Genomic DNA, 16,748 nt, shown 5'->3' with positions numbered 1-16,748 from the left:
AAACACAAGAGAGACTCCATGCAAAAGATGCATTGCACTCACCATAGTCACTGTCATAACAATGTAGTTACACTACAGTTGCGCCATTTGGCTTCAACTGAGAGCTCGACCCCACTGAGCTAGATACTGTACATCCACAGCCAGAGGCAACTGTGGCACCAAAGAGCTTGCAGTCTAGGGCAGCTGTGGGTCAGAACCCCAATATGGGTCATGACCCCATTTTAATGGGGTTGACAGGGCAGCATTACATTTGCTTAGGCCCTGCACTGCAGTCAAAGTCCAAACTCCACTGCCCAAGGCTGAAGCCGAAGCTTGTGGGCTTGGGGAATGGGTATTAAGAGTCAGGTTTCAGCTTCAGTCCTGGGCAGTGGGGCTCAGGTTACAGCCTCCCCACCCAGGGCTGACGCCCCCCAACCTTGGCTTTGCCATCGGAGCAGGGCAGTGACAGTGCTCAGGCTTCAGTCCCTTTTCCTGGTGCCATGCAGGATACCAGGTTGTCAGAAGGTGGTTGTGGTACATTGAAGGGCCAGACATCCTGACATTGGATCAACATGTTATTGGGGGATGCCTCATCTATCCCCTCCCTCCATGCTTCCTATATGACACGAGGCAAGTTGTTTAATATTTGCCTGCATTGCCCCATTTCTCCACACGCTATACACCAGTCTGTGATTAAGAAGGAACTGAACTCTGATCTGCTCAGTCCCAGTCTTCATCCCAAAACCATCCTTCCTCTGATGTGTACTGCAGAGATCAAAATGCTGAGGCTCTAAAAAGAGATGTCAGTCTCAAGCATTTGATTTATAAAGAGTTCTGAATGATTTTTAAAAATTACAATAAAGCATCTTTTTTAAGCAAGAAGAGCCTATGTTTTAGAATGAAGGGAAAAGCGTGAGAGACTGAATGTTTATTAACACTGTCACTATCTTAAAAAGAGTCTGGAAGAGCAGCTGCAATTTAAAGACAATTTTGAAACCATCTGCTAAGGAAAACTGAGTGCCACACAAATTCTAAATACATATAGCTGTAGCTTGTAAAACCTTGCCCTTCAACCTCCAATTTAGCTAACTATTATTTTGTTTAAAAGTGCAACTGACACATCTGTTATATTTTCCATACACAAAAAAAAAAACCATGTATTTTCAGTCTAAGTCAGTTTTATTTTAGATTGGGGGAAAGAACAAGAAAAGATCACAGCAAAGTTTCCATAAGAAAGTACAGTCTGTGTGTTATGCAAGACCACTCTATGCCCAGTTTACAGAAGAGTCTGTTATACAACCCATACACACCAGCTAATGCACCAGCTGCTTTAGCCAGGGTTATAAAGAGCCTTGCTTTCTAAAAGGTCCCTAGTTCAATCTGCCTCAGGTAATTTATATACCCCATCCTATAGGACCTAAGTGTTCTATAAGCTGCTCGGTTGCTTCGTTAGCACTGTGCAAGTGGTCCAGAAACCCACCCAAAGTGGGGATATGTCAGCTGTAGGAAGGCTGCCCTATTCCCAACCTCCAGTCTGTCACAGCATGGGGAAAGTCAGCCTCTCCCCAAACCCAAATGCAGTCACAGTGGCCCAGCGTGGACCCACCCCGTTGCTATGGCCCAGAGTAGGTTCTGCTGCAGAGCCCAGGTTCTGCTGCAAGGAAAGTTGGGGGAGTCGTCTCTCCTCATGGTAGCCCAGGAGTACCCACTTTCCCCCAAATCCATACCCAACCCTCATCCCCAGGCCTGAGCCCCCTCATGGACTTAGAATCCCTTTTCCCCACCCCTACATAAAGTTTGTTATCTGCACCAATATGCAGATGATGTGTCAGATACCAGCTCCATACTGCTGCACATATCAAAATTCATTCTGCTCAGAGTTGGAAAAAATTAGCAGGACCACTGCCTGATTACTGTGATATCTGAGCATTTCACAGTATTTGATGCATTTATCCTACGAGGTAAGGAATTACCACTCTTTCCATTTGGCACTTGGGGGTCTGAGGCTGTAAGTGATTTGCACAGGGCTACCCCACCAGTATTCAAAACACACAGCAGTGTGTACTATGTAATTTGAGGCACAAAATGCCCCAAACTTCATGGTGCTCTATGTAGGTAGGTGTTGTGTATGGGCTCTGGCCACCAGGTCCCAGGACACCCCCAGACCCATCCACCTGCAGGCCATGCACCAGCTCCTGTGACCAGCTCCATCCCCTAGCCAGTCACCCAACCTCCCTCCCTGCAGGCTGTGCCCAGCCCCTGCACACCAGGCAGAGAGAAGTGGTGTTAGTGCAAGCCAGAGGACTTAGGAGGAGCCGTGGGTGGCCGCACAGCCCATGGCTGGATTTGCCCAATGTCACACAAGAAGCCTGTGGCAGAACAAGGAACTCAGGCACATCTCATGTTCTCCATTTGTGCCCTAACTTGGCTCCATCACTTTCTTCTGTAAGACAGCACCTGTCATGTAAATGGGGAGTCACACAGGATTCAAAGTGCTGATAAGCTCCCTTTGTCCAAGGGAATGTAACCTATTGATTGGGCAGTGCATGGTATGTCCACACTGTGCCTGCTCTTCAGAGGAGGTGAGGTGATTGCAGTTACAAGCTTTTGAGTCTGAACTGTGGAGATGCACGTTCTTAGCTCTGGAGCTCTCTCAAGCAATTTAAAGGGCTCTAACAATGGAGAGGTCCAGTAATAATAATACAAATCTCAAATAACTGCATACACCATAGCTTCTAATCCATAATATTCATTATACAACAGCGGAGAAAACAGTCACAAAAATCATATGTGGATTTTGAACAAGAATTTCCAGAGTTTAAATCCAGAATAGAGTTCATGATGAAGAAAGGAGTTATTTGCAAACTCTGGATTGGATTTTCACCTTTTCTTCCTCTCCCTTGTATCCTTCTGCATCTATCCCTTCCCCTCCAAAAATGTTCTGTATTTTGAGGCCCACTGGAAAGGGGTCCATCCTCTCATGAATACCCCTCTGTGGCCAAGGGTATGCTTTGGAATCTCTCTGCCCAGCTGTCTGCAGGAGAAGGAGTGTCTGGTATGTGGCCTAGGACACGGCTTCTTCTTACCCCCTTGCTGTGGCTGCTGGGGATTGTGTGGGGGGGACCCAGGCCCACCCCCTCTTCTGGGTTCCAGCCCAGGGACTCTGTAAGTAGCTGTGGCCAGCTACAAGTCTCCGCTGTCTGCTACTCCCTTGCTCCCTGGGTCACTTCCCCAGGATGCTGCTCTGTCCAGCCATCTCAGGGCTCTGAGGCTAGGCTCTCCATGCACCTTGTCCAGGGTGCTATAAAGTCTTGTAATCACCTTATGACTAGTCTGTCACCACTGGACCTGGATTTCACTCAGGCCTAAATAGAGCTTGCACTTGGAGCTGTCCATAGTGCTGCTGTCCTCCCAGTCAGTCCATACACAGATCTGACTGGCTCCAGCTCCTGTGAGGAATTGCCAGGCCTTGGCCCAGCAGCTTCTTTTAAAATGGCCTGCTGGGACCTGACTAGCCACAGCAGACGTAGACGCTCTATTCTGCTTGAAGGACCTCTCTTCTGCTTCTCTCACTGAGACAGGGAATGGCAAGGCCTCCAGCCTCCATCAGGGCCTCAGTCCACCCCAATCACACCCACACGTACTCATTATATTTCCGATATATTCTGCTTCTGATCATACAGTGAAAACAAGCCTCTTATGCTATTCCTGTGTGACCTCTTTGGTCTTGGATGGAACCAGAAAGTGCAGAGGTAAAAAACGTGAAGGAAAAGAAATCAGGGTTCCACTGAATCGCTCTAAACATGCTAGATCCATTCAATCGGCCTACCTTGATTCTCAGAAGCAAAGGATCTTCAAAGGTTGTTTATAATTATGTACCGTACATATTTCTGACACAAGTTAACTGTTCCACAGAAGTCTTTTTTTAAAGGTACAAAAACCACGGTGGTTTCACTTTGATATTGGACCTGTATACTTCACTGTGCATAGAATGCTCAGCAAGTCAACTAATCAAACAGTGGAAAGGTGAAGTGCTTTTAAACCATTTCCTTGATGGCCCTTGCAATAAATGTGTGTCATCTGCATTATCTAAATTTACTCTGTGTTAATTATAATTACATGAAATTGTTTTCCCCTCCTTCTCTGAGCTGATCTGAGTCAGGTGCAGAGAGCATTGCCTTGCCAAACAGCAGACCCAGGTTTGGTAACAGATTTGATTTCCCAGGCCAGTTGCCAGAGAAAGCAGAGCATGTCACATAAGTAATTTATTTAGTCACGGTAGGGAGGGAACAGGGAGAAGAGAAGGGGGAAGAGAGGAAAGGGAATAGCCCAGCTGAGACAAACTCCTGAAGGGATCGCCAATGAGTTAGCTTTGGCATCATCCAAGGTGAGAGCAACATGCCTGGATCTACAATTCAATCTGCAAAAGTAGCCAGAGGAAGAACAAAACCTTTCCCTAGCAGTGTGCATTGTGGGAGACATTATAACTCAGATATAGAACATGAGCTATTGAAGCAATCAGATGTGGAAAATGTGACCTATGTTAGAAGCAATAGGAAATTCTCACTGTTGCTTGGTGAGCTAAGTGAAATGAGAAGGTGTCCTCAGTATTGCTCAGATTCAGAATTTAAGATGAGAATAGCTGCTAACAATGGGCAAATATCCATGGAACAAAAAAAACCCTCATACAGTAGCTGGCATTAATGGCTAACTGTTCCTCTGTTGACAGTAAAGAGGCCAGTGATTTGGTTAATTTTGTAAACCATGGCCCTCTGACCTATCAAGGTACCCTGGGTCCATGGAAAATGCAATGTGTGGAGGTGGGACATTTTGACCTACTGCCATACCATACATGTTGACTGGCCACACAACAGACTTCAGTACATAGGCCTATTAATCTAGCAACTTTCACGAGTTCTAGCACTTTCTGTAATTTCACTATATTTCATCGATTTCTCCTCCTTTTTTGTATTTCCCTCTCTGATTATACTATTAAAATGTGAAATCACAGTGTATTAGTCACTTCCATGTTATTTCAGGCTTATGTAACATGTGAAACAAAGCTGCTGCTTTTTTAAAAACAGAGAACCTGTCTTATATAAATTACAATATGGTAGAGTCCAAAGAGTTTAGCCACCTTCATAACACTGATATGATAATCCTGTTAGAATTTACTACATTGAAAGCAAATACATTGCCATCCATCTGTAACTGTCACTGAATATCTATGAAGATATAACAGAATCTAGTTCAGTTTCACTTAACACCTCTCTCACTCATGAGGCTTCCTTAAAGTATTTAAGCAAAATGACCAAGAATAAGAAGAAATCTGAGAGCAACTTTCAGAACATTTATCAGGATCTCTCTCTCCCCTCTGCTCCCAGTTACTGCTGTGGTATCAGAAGAGAATTGTTAAATTTTCTATGATGACTTTTTTCTGATATTGGCAGGGAGTGTTATCTAGTAGAGCATAACTGGGACTCATGAATCCTGGGCTGCACACAAAATTCAGTTGTTACCTCACTATGGGCATGAATACACAACAGGGCTAAAGCTGAAATAAGCTACACAACTTGAGCTATGTCAATTGCGTAACTTAAGTCAAAATAGCTTATGTCGGCCTTTGGCGTTGTCTACACAGCAGGATGTCCGAGAAAGAGCACTCTTCCTCCAACTTCTCTTACTCCTCGTAAAATAAGAGTTACAGGAGTTGGAGTAAGAAGTCCTCCTGCTGGACACACAACTGCTTGTAGTGTGGACGCGGACTAATGTTATTCCGAAATAACACTGCTGTGTAGACTTACCCTGTGTGACCTTGAGTAAATCACAACTTCTCTGTACTTCACACATATATAAAATATTAACAATACTTTGCACATAATTGGTGCTTTTCATTTGTAGATGGCAACATGCTTTCCAAAAGGTGATAGTTTGCTTATCTGTAAAATGGAAAACAAATTGTGAATTTAAGGGATGTGCTCAAAATCACACAATGATTCCCTAGTATTGATGAGAAGAGAATCCAGGCTCCTGACCCCCAGTCTTCTTTTCTGACCATTGGACTCCAGTACTGGTTCATCTAAAACTTTTACAACAGCATCTACCAACCTCACATTGTGAGGTTTCATCAATCAAAGCTTTTCACATCTTCAGATCCACAGCCAAAAGGCAGAATATTTTAAGTGACTTCTCCTCAGGGTTTTGCTCATTAATAAGTAACATTTATTAATTCAACTCTATTGCCTTCTTCACTGATGGTTCATTATACAGAACACAAACCACACTGCCAAACTACTGCTGTATAATAGCTGATAGCAACATGAACACTATTGTCATCATTTCTGAAGGGCAATAATGTATATAATAGATCTAATGAAATATTTTTATTCCAGATTTCATGTTGACCTACCTCGGTTTCTGATCAAATGTCTGTCATTCTCCCGACCTAATTCATGTCAATGAGGCTTTCACAACTATTGATCTTCATATGTCTTTAGCAAGTAGCATCTCCCACAATCTCTTTTCAATTCTGCTTCTATCTGCTCTCCTTTCTATTTCTGAAGGTGGCTTTTCATATTTCCAACATCTCAAATCTTGTTCTTGGCCATGTTCTCCATCCATCTTCTCCATCTTGGACATTTCATTTCTAGCTTCAGCCTTGGATACCATCACTTTCTCCCACCTCTAATACTTCCTGATCTTTCTATTTTCACTGTTTGGTTCTGAATACAAGACACCATAAGTTTTCACTTTTTAATTGACTTATGTCTCCTACTCCACAATCACATTCCATTCAGATTATATGTTAGCTTGGAAGTCCTAATATTTTGTAATCATTCTTTCCCTTGCACTTTTTCATATCACATTTCCTTTTCAATTAATCAGCTAATACATGACTATTTATGGAATGTACAAATTATTCTTTATCTTCATCCTAAAATGTATGTACAGTAAACTTCCAATAATCCGACACCTTTAGGACCCAGGGGGTGCTGGATTATCAGATATGCCGGACTATCAGAAGGGGGGGGCTATGAGGGGTCTGGAGAGGGGTGGAAGGGGATGCCACCCCAGATCCCCCCTTACGATAGTCCGGCTCTGCCCCAGGCGTCCCTGATTCAGCTGCTGCTGGTCAGTTTCAGCAGCAGCTGAATCGGGGATGCCTGCAATAGAGCAGCTGGGGTGCTGCCAGGTTGGTCCCGCAGCGGCAAGGGGCGGCGCTACGGCACCAACCCAGCAGCACTCCAGCTGATCTTGGGGACGCCTGGGACAGAGCAGCTGGGGTACTGCCTGGTTGGTCCCGTAGCGCTGCCCCTCGGGGCTGCGGGACCAACCCGGCAGCACCCCAGCTGCTCTTGGGGATGCCTGGGGCAGAGCAGCTGGAGTGCTGCCGGGTTGGTCCCGCAGCGCCAAAGGAAGGAGCTGCGGGACCAACCCGGCAGGACCCCAGCTGCTCTGCCCGGGGCTTCCTGGAATCAGCCGCTGATCTGTTTCAGCAGCGGCTGACTCCGGGACCCCTGGGGCAGAGCAGCTGGGGTCCTACCGGGTTGGTCCCGCAGCGCCTTCCTTTGGCGCTGCGGGACCAACCCGGCAGCACCCCAGCTGCTCTGCTCCCGGCTTTCCAGATTCAGCTTCTGGTCAGTTTCAGCAGCAGCTGAATGGGGGAAGCCTGTCCGGCTGCCCCAGCACTTCAGGGTTCCTGATGGTGCCGGACCATCAGGAGTCCCGGAGCACTGGATGCCGGACTAATGGAGTTTTACTGTACTGATTGAACCTCTTTAGTCCAGCACACTCTGGTCCAGCACATCTGTGGTCCACCATGACTGTAGTTACCCAGATTTCCACTTCTCATGGGTGTGGCCAAGTTTCCTGCGGTCCCATAAAGTTTGTTTACAACCACCAGTCTTGGCTCTCAGTGTTCTGTATTGTTATTTAGCTCTAATTTACCCTTAAATGGCTTCTTAAATACTTCCCGTAAGCAGGGGAAGTATGCTAATGCTGCTAGATAATATTGATCTCCCATCATGGTTTGGCAAATTCTCTGGTTCAGCACTGGTCAGGTCCAGAAGGTGCCGTACTGAAGAGGTTCAACCTGTACTGTTCACTTAAGCACTACTGTTCTTACTTCTTGGATTGCCATCCTATTGCTGAAGATAAGTCTGAGCTGTGAAGTTTGGATTTGTAACCAATTTGCCCAGAGCTCCAGGAAGTTGGCAGTCTGGGGTTTGGCTCTAAACCTTAGGGAATCTATGTTCTGGAGGCAGACTAATATTCTGCTCCCGGTAACAGAAGCATACCACCAACTTCCACTTTCATAGAATCATAGAACCATAGAGCTGGAAGAGACCTCAGAAGGTCATCAAGTCCAGTCCCCTGCTCTAGGCAGGACCAATCCCAACTAAATCAACCCAGCCAGGGCTTTGTCAAGCTGAGACTTAAACACCTCTAGGAATGGAGACTCCACTACTTCCCTAGGTAACCCATTCCAGTGCTTCACCCCCCTCCTAGTGAAATAGCTTTTTCCTAATATCCAACCTGGACTTCTCCCACCACAACTTGAGACCATTGCTCCTTGTTCTGCCATCTGTCACTACTGAGAACAGCCTCTCTCTATCCTCTTTGGAACCTCCTTTCAGGAAGTTGAAGGCTGCTATCAAATCCCCCCTCACTCTTCACTTCTGCAGACTAAACAGACCCAACTCCCTCAGCCTTGCCTCATAGGTCATGTGCTCCAGCCTCCTGATCATTTTGGTTGCCACCCGCTGGACCCTCTCCAATGTGTCCACATCCTTTTGTAGTGGGGGGCCCAGAACTGGACACAATACTCCAGATGTGGCCTCACCAGAGCCAAATATAGGGAAATAATCACATCTCTGGATCTGCTGGCAATGCTCCTCTTAATGCAACCTAATATGCCATTAGCCTTCTTGGCTACAAGGGCACACTGTTGACTCATATCCAGCTTCTCATCCACTGTAACCCCAGCTACTTTTCTGCAGAACTACTACTTGGCTGGTTGGTCCCCAGCCAGTAACAATGCTTGGGATTCTTCCATCCCAAGTGCAGGACTCTGCACCTGTCCTTGTTGAACCTCATCGGATTTCTTGTGGCCCAATCCTCCAATTTGTCTAAGTTACTCTGGACCCTATCTCTGCCCTTAAGCGTATCTACCTCTCCCCCTAGCTTAGTGTCATCTGCAAACTTGCTAAGGGTGCAATCCATCCCCACATCCAGGTAAGCCAATCCGGTCTCCTACCATGTTTGCGTCTCTTGCTACGCATAAGGATGGTTTCTTTCTGTGCCTTCAATGAGGCTTCTTTAAAATACTACCAGCTCTCCTGGGCTCCTTTCCCCTTCATGTTATCATCCCAGGAGATTCTGCCCATCAGGTCTCTGAGGGAGTCAAAATCTGCTTTTCTAAAGTCCAAGGTGTGTATTTTACCACTCTACTTTCTTCCTTTGGTCAGGATCCTGAAATCTACCATCTCATGATCACTGCTGCCCAGGTTGTCACCCACTTCTACTTCCTGTATTAGTTCCTCCCTGTGTGTGAGCAGAAGGTCAAGCTGCCCATGGCCCCTGGTCAGATCCTGCAGCACATGTACCAAGAAGTTATCCCCAACATTCTCCAAAAACTTCCTGGATTGCCTGTGTACTGCTGTATTGGTCTCCCAACAGATGTCAGGGTGATTAAAGTCCCCCATGAGAACCAGGGCCTGCGATCTGGAACCTTCTCTCAGTTGTCCGAAGAAAGCCTCATCTACCTCATCCACCTGATGCGGTGGCCTGTAGTAGACACCAACCACAACATCACTGTTGTTTGCACCTCTAAACTTAACCCATAAACTCGCAACAGGTTTTTATCCCTCTTTATACTAGAGTTCAGAGCAATCATAGTGCTCTTACATATAGTGCAACTCCTCCTCCTTTTCTCCCCTGCCTGTTCTTCCTGAACAGTCTATACACTTTCCCTTCCACTTGTTTCTCATTCATTTCAGAACATGATTTCCTCCATGATTATCAACAGACTAGTTCCCACTACATTGCTGGCCTAACAATATAGCCAGCTAGTATAATTCATTCTGCCTCTCCAGTCTTGATCTCCTCTCTATCCCCTCCGCTCTATTGTTAAGTAGTTAGATCTCACTTCTATTTATGTTGCCAAATCTAACTTGGACTCTTTCCCTGATTCCTTTTGATATACTGAATCACCTTTCCTCTTTAGGATTAAACCTTTCCTTTTCACTTGTGTTTGTGAGTACCTTTCCCTCTACTTCTGTCTGTCATATGGTTTATCAAAGGCACACTGGACAAATAGTATTTTATAGGATTTGTCTAGTTGAATGTTGAATGTTGAGTGCGTGCTGCTTCATTGCTAAGAATGTCCTTAGTTCTGGCAAGTGTGCATACATCCACCACACTTCATATACCTGATACTTCTAGCACAGCATGCTGTGAAGAAATGATTAATGAAGTTGCATTTAAGTGTTTGGAATTCAGCTTCAAATCTAGCAGCCCACTGAGATCAGTCTGTGGAGGGGTGGGGGAGTTCATATTTCTTTTGGTGCTATTATGTCAGTTGCTCAGGCTAAAGACTTAGCACCGTGAAGCTTATATTCATAAAACAGAAGGACTAGGAAATATTGGGTGTTTTGATTAAATGAAAGCTCAGCTTCCAAAGAATAAAGCAAAATCTGTGTGGGGGAACAGGGTGGTCTATACTGAAATACTTGAATTCATGAATTATCCATGCCTGCAGATTTACACAGTCCAAGATCAATAACCAGCTAATAATCTACTAATTTACCACAGCTGATTAATTTGATAATTTGAACATTATATGGTGAAAAGTTGTCTTTGAGGGGAGTAATTTTAAGAGCAGCGTAGTGGGGCGGCATGGCCGTCCACTGACGTGGAGGAGGAGGAACCCCTCCAGCCACCCTGAGGCTGAGCCCACCCCACCACCTGACTGGAAGCCAGAGGGTGGAGCTAGAGCTATAAAAGCCCAGCCAGCAGCCTCAGTCAGGACTGGGCCGGCAGAGGGACCAGAGGCTTACTCAGGGCTCCCGACCTGGGAGGCAGAGGCAGAGGCAGAGGCAGAGGCAGAGGCGGAGGCGGAGGCGGAGGCCTGGCCAGGACCGCCTACCTTCCTGGAGCCAGAGGCCAACTACCTGCTCCCTGCAGGGGAGGCGGAGGCCTGGCCCAGCCCGCCTACCTTCGCAGACCCTGCCCACGATCCAGAGGCCCAGCCTGACACTGTGCTCCAACCCCTGCCCAGGCACCGCGAGAAGCCGCTGCCAAGACCAGGGCCTTGGCCTGAGGCCCCAACAGAGCCTGCCCCAGACGCTTCGTCCAGTTGCCCGATGCCACCTGCCCCAGGAATCCAGCTGAGCCCGGCACACCTGCAAGCTGCTGAGGACTGAGCCGGACCCCCAGGACGATGAACCTACCCTGGACTCCCTTCCTGCACCGCTGGAACTCCAGATGCCGGCTAAGGGGAAGTACAGAAGTGGCCCAGGGAATTAGCGGAGGCTGTTAAAGGCACCAAGGCCAGCGCAATTTAGGCTGGAGCCCCCGCTGAGTCCGTACCAGCCTGTCTTGCTGCTCTTAGGGTCCGGGTCCGGGTCTGGGGCACACTGAAGCGGGTGGGCCTGTGCCCCCCCCCGCCACCCACATACCGGGTGGCAGTCTTGCCCCTCGCCACCGCCACAGGCGATCAGCCTGTACCCCTCCTGAACAAGGAGCCCCTAATTGTGTTTGTTGCTGTCCACCCTGAACCAAGGACCGGGCCTCCTGTATAACTAAACTGTGTCTGCTATTGCCACAACCTGAACCAAGGGTCTGGCCTCTTGTATAGCTAAACTGTGTTTTCTGTTGCCATGCCCTGAACCAAGGACCTGGCCCATTTATAACTGATGGGGTTTGTTGGCTGCCACACCCTGAACCAAAGGCCTGGCCCATTTATAACTGATTCTGTCTGCCTGTTTCCACGCACTGAATCAGGGCTTGGCCTATCCCCAACCAGGACGCAGTGGACTCATCGCCCCCCTGCACCAGGGTAGGGTCTGTATATACAGATAGCTAAGTGGACTCTTTGGTGTGCCGGCCGGCTGAAGGAAGGCCCAGCACAGACTTGGGCTTAGCTAAAGGGACCAGGCAGTGAGACGGAGTGGCTGCCCACTGACGCGGAGGAGGAGGAACCCCTCCGGAAAGCCAAGCACACTACAAGCAGCAAAGAGCTAAATTATCCATACACATCATTTTAAAGCTGTATATTTAATCAATGCTTAAGATCTTCCAGGAGACACATCCTTAGGGATATTTATATTTCTTTTAGCTAATGACTTTAATGTTTAAAGATGAGACTGATTGTAATGTTAGAAAGGGATAAAGAAGAAGGGGTAATGTAACATGAAAAAAAATCTATGCCACCAAGCAAGAGATCAGAACTATGTATGATGGTATAATTCTATGCACAGATACACCCAAAAGGAAACACAAACTGCAGCAGTAGGTATTTACTAAAGACCACTAGATTTAAAGAAGAGTTCTTTCAGTACTACTTAGTATGTAAAGAGTGGTGTCATAGGACAATCTACTCAGGGAGAATTTAAACCTCAACAACACTTTTTGAATAAAAAATAAAGTCCCATATGCAGAGCTTGACAAGCGGTGGTGAGCCCTGCTCGCCAGCCGCGTGGTTTGGTACGCAGCGCATGTGCAGACTGCACTGTGCATGCGCCGATCATGCTGCGGCGCTGTGCCAGCTTAAAATCTACTCACCCTGGGCGAGTAGATTGACTAATTTGTCGAGCCCTGCTCATATGCATAGTCAAGGGATTTCCTCAATTACAGTACAGTATTCATTAGGTAACATTATGATGCATAAAACAGAAAATCCATCTAGAGGAGAAGATACCCTGTCTCTATGACTTACCAAGAGAGGAACACTTCATATAAGTAAAGACAAATTATCTGAATTCGTCTTAATAAGGCATGGATTCCCATAACTCAACAGCATAAGGCAATTAGACTCCATGTCAACTGAATTTGGAGATTGGTAAGCTGCAATGGGTGGCACAATTAAAATCTAAAAACTGAAAATGAGTAAGAACATAAGAATGGCCATACTGGGTCAGACCAATAGTCTATCCAGCCCAGTAACCTTTCTGCTGAAAGTGGCCAATACCAGATGCAGCAGAGGGAAGGAACACAACAGGTAATCCTTATGGGATCCCTCTCCTGTCATCCACCTCCAGACAAACAAGAGACCAGAGACACCATTCCTACCAATCCTGGCTAATAGCCGTTGACAGACCTAACCTCCATGAATCTATCTAGATCTTTTTTGAACCCTGTTAAAGTCCAAGCCTACATCACATGGGTAGGGCATTTCTCATGCTGCTGAGGCACCTCCTTGTGGCTGTATCTGGGGAATCAGTTCTCATGTAGTCAAACATCCTATATTTCAGGGCAAAAAAAACCCTCTCCAGACCAGCTTTTTGGTTGGTGTGTCTGCAACCATCTTGTGCTACTTCCCATTGACCCACAGAGGAACCTAAGCCCTCCTGCTCTTCGGGGTTCCTGCCAGGGAACTTACAACCAGAAACCAAAGTCTGCATAGACTCTATCCTCACTGTCCCTACTCTACCTCCAACTGACTCTGATCTCCACCTTCCTGGCCAGGATCCCAGGATTTCTCTTTCTCCCCAAGTTTCCTCCTTTTCCCTGCCTAAGTCCAGAGAGAGATTATTAGCTGCCATGCTGCAGCCCCTTTCTGCTACCAGTTTCCTGGCTTTATACCTTAGTCAACTTCCTCCCCAGTTGGACTCCATGACGCATCAGTCACTTTCAAATCAAGTCACAGGTCATGTTTTCTAGACCTTTAATCATTTTGTTGCTCTTCTCTGGCTTGTATCCAATTTGTCATCGTCTTTCCTGAAATACAGTGCCCAGAACTAGACAGTAGACACAATACTCCAGCTGAGGCCTAAATCAATGTGGAGTGAAAAAATTACTTTTCATGCCTTGCTTATAACACTCCTGCCAATACATCCCAGAAAAATGTGGACGGGAAGTGGTAACAATGCTACATTATTGGCTCATGTTTAGCTTGTGATCCACTATGATCCCCAGATCCCTTTCCATGGTACTCCTGAGGCAGTCATGTCTCACTGTGTATCTGTGCAATTGATTGTTCCTTCCAAACTCAGGTGGCTTTGTATTTGTCCTTATTGAATTTCATCCTGTTTGCTTCAGGCTATTTCTCTTATTTGGCCAGATCATTTTGAATTTTAATTTTGTCCTCCAAAGCACTTGCAACTCCTCCCCCAGCTTGGTGTTGTCCATAGACTTTAGAAATGTTCTCTCTATGCCATTATCTAACTCAGGGGTGGGCAAAATCAGGCCCGGGGCCCACCAAGCATTTGTCTCTGGCCCATCCAGCTGATTAGCAGAGTGTATATGTTTATAGTCGGCAGAGTGTGTTCAGCTCCCCCTCCTCCCATTTGCTCAATCCTGCAGCCAAGCTGCACCCAGGATTCTCCTGCTAGCTGTGCAGATTGGGGAGGAGGGTGGAAGGAAGAGGGAAGTGCTGAAGTCAGGGTGCCCCTCTGCCTCTGTACTCCATCTCTGCAAAGCAGGGGTTGGGGAGAGGAAGACACACTGTGGAGCAACCCCAATCTGAAGCATGGATGGCATGTGACTCGGAGGCGTGCCTGACTTAAGAGACAGTGCCCTGTTTCTAAGATTTCAGTGCTTCTGCTCTCTCTCTCTCACTCTCTCTCTCTCTCACACACACACACACACATACTCACACTTCCCCCATACCCGATCTCTGTTGAGCAGGGCAGAGGGGAGATAACAGACCAGGCCAGCTTTCCCTGTCTCACAGCAGGTGGCTTCTCTCAGACACTCACCTAGCAGAAGCCAGCACACAAACTCCGTGTCACTAAAAATAATCAGTGTCCTTATAAAAAATCTCTATGAAACAAAATATTCTCTAGAGGAAATACCATTCCTCTTTATCACTGGATTAGTTTATTGGTGCTATGAAAAATATTTTTCAGAGATTTGCTGATCAATTGAACACTAAGGGCACATCTAAACTACATTCTTCCCTCGAAAGAGGAATGTAAATGAGGCTGATCGAAAATTCAAATTTACAAATCTCGTGCTTCATTTGCATAATTGCATGAGAGCGCTTTTTCTAAAAAGGGTTTTTCAAAAAAGAAACCACAGTCTAGATGGGGTTCTTTTGAAAAAAAACCACCCTTTTTCGAAAGAAACTGCATGGAGTCCAAAGTTAGCTCCGTGTGGTGCTGCCCCTTTGAAACGCTGAGGCAGTGTTTCAAAAGGGCAGCACAGCACAGCTTAGCCCTGGATCAGCTGTGCGGCACTGCCCCTTTGACACGCCGCCACAGCATTTCAAACTGGCAGCGCTGCATTAAGCTGACCTTCGGCTCCTATTTAACATCCTTAGCTGGTACATGCCAGGAACCAGCTTAAAAGCCAGCTCCCCACACGCACCAGCTCCCAGGGAGCCAACTGTGGCCCCTTAACATCCCATGTGTGTGAAAATGTTATTTTTATTGTTGTGTCAGTCAAAGGAAGCAGTGTATCACCCTATCAACCATCACTTTTTCAACTGAAACAACGTTTATTCCAAAATGAGAAAGCAAACTGGGTTTGTTGTTGTTGTTGTTTTTTGTATGTTTGGGGGTTTTTTTGGGGGGGGAGGTTGTTTGTTTTTTTTTGCCAACTGAAATTGAAAGGTTGTACAAACATTTATTTAACCAATGCAGCCTTATATCCTCAAGAGCATTTCAATTCAAAGGATATTTTCTTACATTCCTCTTAAAATTTAAAATGATGATCAAGTCATTTCTGATGATTTTGGGGCAAAACTTTTGACATTTTCAGTCCTGTGTTCCTAGGTAGGATTGTTTATTTCAGGAACAAAAGAAAAATCTAGCACATCCTTGCTGCAGTTCCCAGTTGCCATAGTATTGCCCCCACTCACTATCATTCAGCAAAACAGCTTCTAATGCCAGGGCTTCTAGCAGAGATGAGCTGAAAAACAGGAATTTGTTCCTGGTACATAGTATTGCATTGTGAGAAAGGCTTATGTAGGGTATCTGAGTGAACAGTCCAGCATTCAAATGACTAATGCAACTGCCCACCGAATATTGAGTCACTTGCAATCAGAAAAAAATATTGACATAGGAATCACAGAAATGTAGATAAGCCAGCAGCACATAAGTGTTTTTCAAAGGAAAAAGCATCTTGCTTGGATTCTGAGAAACATACTATATACATAGAACAAATTACATAGAAATAATGCAGACACCAAGAGACATTCAGTTTTTCCAAAAGAATCTTTCCCTTCAAAGAACTCAGTTATGCAGGCTGTCCTTCTAGAGAAGGGAGATTAGACATACCATGTTTCAAAACACTTCAATGCCACTCATGGTGGGTCACTTGGAGATGTTCAATTAAGAACAGGACAAAGTGCTTGTTTCATCAATTAAACATATTTTCTCTCCAGATGAACTCAGCCTCAGCCAGCACAGGTGCTGAGAGCCAAGCTCAAAACCTGGTGCACAGCACATCACCAGTGGACCATTAGGTTTGATGCTGTGACTTTTTAACCATTTCTCAGTACAGTAGTATATCAGAGTTAGGAATAGCAGAAACACAACTGACCAGTCAACCACACACCTTGTTTGAAACCAGAAGTACACTATCAGGCAGCAACAGATGCAAAAACA

The 16,748-nt window shown here is 46.1% G+C and overlaps 1 protein-coding gene across 2 annotated transcripts in view; it reads right to left on the bottom strand.

The window, feature by feature from the left end:
• The window catches only part of GRID1 (glutamate ionotropic receptor delta type subunit 1), a 1,044,532-nt gene that overhangs the window by 621,933 nt on the left and 405,851 nt on the right, over window positions 1–16,748 (bottom strand). The window lies entirely within an intron of this gene.

The sequence above is a fragment of the Pelodiscus sinensis genome, chromosome 8 (assembly GCF_052426305.1).
Source record: "Pelodiscus sinensis isolate ZL-2025 chromosome 8, ASM5242630v1, whole genome shotgun sequence".
NCBI lineage: Eukaryota > Metazoa > Chordata > Testudines > Trionychidae > Pelodiscus > Pelodiscus sinensis.
The sequence above is the reverse complement of the archived record's forward strand: the minus strand, read 5'-3'. Positions and strand labels throughout refer to the sequence as shown.